The sequence below is a fragment of the Primulina eburnea genome, chromosome 15 (genome assembly GCF_022965805.1).
Source record: "Primulina eburnea isolate SZY01 chromosome 15, ASM2296580v1, whole genome shotgun sequence".
In the NCBI taxonomy this organism is placed as follows: domain Eukaryota; kingdom Viridiplantae; phylum Streptophyta; class Magnoliopsida; order Lamiales; family Gesneriaceae; genus Primulina; species Primulina eburnea.
The window spans coordinates 13,685,952-13,690,612 of record NC_133115.1 but is presented as its reverse complement, the minus strand read 5'-3'; positions in this window follow the sequence as shown (position 1 = coordinate 13,690,612).

Genomic DNA, 4,661 nt, shown 5'->3' with positions numbered 1-4,661 from the left:
AATCCTATTAGGTTCAATATTTAATTAAAGCTTAAATTAAAATATGTAAACAAGTGAGGATAAATTAATCTAGGTATAATATAGTCAAGAAAATAATCATAGCATTTGAATATTTAAATTTGAGGTCGTGAATACCATGCAATAATCTAACCCAAATTTAATGTGTAAATTAACTAAAATATATAATGAGAGTGCTAAACTTTAAGCAATTAAAATACAAGATTTAAACAATAAAATACCATGCAAATTAGCAATAATAATTTTGAGTCCAACATTTAAAATAATTCAAAGGCTAGTAACACCTCATTTAAACCACTCCTAATTACACTTCATGGTGTATTCATTTACCCTCTTAATTCACCAAGTAATGGTAATTCAAATATTATAGCACACCACATTCATCCTCATCTTACTACCTAGCATACCAACGTGTATATGCAACAAAAATGAGGGAAAAGAATAGGCTAGCAAGGAACAAGAAAACATTTCAAACCATTCCACTTCTTGAGTTGTAACCTCCCACCAAAATGCATATTATGACCCCTTAACACCTCCTATATCATTCACCTTCATCCCTAACATCATCTACACTAATATGCTCGAAATTATCAGAAGAAACAGAGCTGAAAATCGTGCATAGCACCAGAAATAAAATAGGAAACAAAGCAAACACAACTTCGACTCCGCCGCTCGTATTCGTCGTATTGATTTGTTTTCTTCAAAACAAATTTCCAGTCATGTATATGTTGTTTCTTTGATCTTCAATCAAGTCCTATAAATATTTTTAAACATTATATGATCAAGATTCATGTGGCAAAAACGAAAATGACAGCAACATCCAAGCAAAAATCTGCACAGAATTTCTTGGCTCTCTTGTTTTCTACTTCACGGTTTGGTGTGTTTTTGGTTACTTACAAGGAGTTACTCAGTTCCAAGCACACATGGCTGCTACTAGGCATGAATTAGAGTGTGTTAGAGTGTTATTGGTTCATTAGTTTACATCCATACACACACAAACAAAGTAATGACAGCAACTTTTACTTAAGTGCAGAATTTGAGTCCAAGGTTTTATCATTTGGTGGTTTAAGGGGAGAGTTCGAATCAATGTTGTCCTAGGGACTATAGCCACGGTTAGAATCCTTCTGCACCATGTATAGGACGTGACCAAGGTGTCCTTTCAAGGTTTGGTTCATGGTTCCCTCAAAATTATTAAACAACAACACAAGTGCATATTTCGGTCTTTCCATTTCCTGTGTGAGTGTGTTTCGGTTTTGGGGTGTGGTTTGGTTTGTGTTTGGCTTCTATCCCTTAGCCATGGTCCAAGTCATGCCTTAGGATGTTGGTAAGAGTCTTTGGATGGTGGTTCAAGCCCTTGGTCATTAAATTTCAGAATTTCCCCTCAAATACACAAGCTGCTCCTGCTGTAATTTGACAGCAACTTGCTGTTCGGTTCATGAGGTTGGTTTGAGCTCTTGATTGGCTTTTAGCCCATGGCCATGGACTGGACAGTACCTCAATGAGTTAGGAAAGTCATGTTTTTGGCTGTTCGTGATTTGGTCGAGTTTAGAGGTCGTACGAGAATTTACGGTGAAAGGTGCCAAAATGTCTCTCGAAAGAGTTTTTTATATTTTTGGATTCCTTTCACCTATTTTCGTGTTTTACAGTTATTATGCATATTTTTCAGTATGTTTGGGGTATTTTAATCATGGTTAAACGTCGGTTTAATGTTGGTTCGGGTTGGTACGAAGCCATGGTTAAAAATCAAGTTGTTGGTCCGTATCGTCTTGTTTTTTGTTCTATTGTTAAAATTTTGTCAAGTTAAGATTTATTTCATGTGTCACATATTAGTAGTAAGTCGCAGCAAGCCTGGGAACGATCCAACTCATCTGGTAAAAATAAGGTTATAATTATATTACGTGCATAAAAATATAAAATGTTTATTTTTGAGATATATGATATATGTCTTGTGGCCACTTTATGCTTATGGGTTTGGAAGTCGGTACGCGCAACCGATGACCTCTACGCCCGGTGACTTACGACCGGTTTATGATTATGTATGGGTACGGACATCCAGTCCAAGGGCTGTGATTGATCTCTACCGCCCAGTATACTGTAGTTTAGTCTGATCAGGCGCTCACGTTATGTTAAGGGCCACTTGCTTAGAAACATTATCTCTACCAGAAAAATTATGATATGTTATGACAGAGCTCTATTGAGCAAAACTTTTACGTATGATTTTCAGATATGCACGTAGATATAATTATTCATGATACGATTTTCACCATGCGCTTTACTATACCATACTTTTACGTTGCATGCGATTTTATGATATATATTACTTGTTATTCACGATATATTCATGTTGAGTCTTTAGACTCACTAGACTTGATTGTTGTAGGTGCGGATGAGGTCGAGACGGAGGGAGTAAACCGGTGAGCTATCTTGTGGCAGCAGTAGAAAACCCGAGGACCTCATGTTTTAGTTTATGCATCTTTTATCATTCAAACTCAGTTTTAATACGTTGGATTATTTTTAAATTGTTGTTTACGTTGGATTATTTTTAAATTGTTGCTTGAAAATATTATTTACTTCCGCTGTTATTTTAAAGTTAAAATTATTTATATGTTTATTTTATAAATGAGGCAAAATAATTTTTTATTTAGAAAATTTTTAATAATTCTGCAATACAAAATACGGGCCTTGACATATAAGTACATCATTATCATTCTCAATATATATATGATGAATATTGTAATGGTTCACATCTGGTAGTTAACTTAATCTCAACTGTTTCGTGCCACCTTGTAGTGCCCAAATTCAGTACACGTATGACCCATGCATTTATTTAATTATTAAATTATTTAATTAAATTTAAATGAGTTTTAGCCATGCATAAATTATGAAAATACATTATTTTAAGTAATTCATGTTTATTGTGATGCACGTTAAAATGTTTTTCGAGTTTCATGTTTCAGGCGATTATTCGAGGCGAGATCGAGGAAAAGACCGGTGACGATGTTGGCAATTTAGAATGTGGTATTTTATTTTTAAGATTTAGGGTGGAGAATTTTAAATAAATTATAGAGTTTTAGTATTTTAACGCCTTATTTATGTATGGAGGGATTTAAGAATTTAAAACTTTTAAAATTGGTGTGTAATTATTTTAATTGTAGAGTTTGATTGAATTAGTGTGTGTTAACTTTTTTATTAGTATTTTAAATAGTTAATTTAGCTAGGGTTCCTCCTAATTAAAAAACACACACACGTTTTCTACACTCACACACACTTACACGTTTTTACACACACTAAAACACACAACACACTCTACACATTCATTTTTCTCAGATTTTTATTATTTTGAAAGATAGAAACCTAGGGTTCCTCCTACTCTAGTGCAGCCGCCCTCCCTCTCGATATTCTCCAACAAATTTTAGTGATTTTATTGCGAGAAAATCGAGCCACCGTCGTCCCGGATCAAGCCTCGCGCCGTCTCCGCTTCGATATCGCCGTTTCGGTAAAAATTTATCATCAAAAGGCATTCTGTTCTTTCTGCATCGATCTTGTCATATTATGTGTTGTGTTATTTTGATGCGTAAAGATTCATGTGTGACATTCGTCGTTTGCGCGGAAAATGGTTTGAATGCGTTTTGAAATACTCTTTAGATCTGAAAACTCGTAACTTACTGTTCTGTTGAAAACTGCGATTTTTCCGTCGGGAATTTGAGAAAACTTTCAACGAAAAAATTGTAGAACTTTTCGATGCCTTCGATTTGATATAAAATTCGAGATTTTTGGATGAAAATTGAGTGAGTTATGGAGTTTTTCGTGGGACTGCTCAAGCTGCGACTTTTATGTAAATTGTGTTCTTGAAGTTATTTGTTGCAGGCTTCGATGGACATCGCCGGGCTTGTTCTACTGTATTTAGATATGTTACAAGATGTATTTAGGTGTTATTTGGTGGTTCGTTTGGGTCGGGATTGGCTTGGGATGTAATAGAAGTCGTAGGAAGCGAAACGATGCCTAATTAAGGGTTATTGTTGTGTTGGAATTAATTGTTGATTCTTAGGGACGTTTGGGGCGTTTTTACGGGTTTGAATCAATGTAATAACATCATAGGATGAGTCTAGGGGTGTTGGTTCATGGTCCTTAGGCTTGGATTGAATGGGTGAAAGATTAAGTTAGCGAATTTTCGTGAATTTGCAAAGACAGAGGGTACCCGGACCCCTTCCCGGACCCGGGCACGGAGTCCGTGTCTTTTTTCCTTCAAAAATACGAATTTCCAGAGTCTACCCGGACCCGTACACGGACCCCTACACGGGGTCCGTGTACACCCTTTTAAAAAAAAAATTTAAAAATTTTTTTTTTTTTTTAGGATTTGCTTCGAGGTTCTATATCATGGTTTAGCACCTTGGTTAAAATTTATTTATGTAAAAATATAGGATTTGTTTTGTGGTTTTGCGTCATGGTTTAGTACGATGATTAAACGAGGTCAAGCCAGGAGCGAACTAGAATATCCTAAGCTACTTATTCACTTTGGTGGTGAGCTCGAGTGCCTACGTCTAAGACATGAAAGTTAAGTATTTAAATTTATGTTAGTATGTGCAGTAGCGGCCCCAAGTGAGATCCAACGAATCCCTCAACGCCAAGTAAGTATGATGACG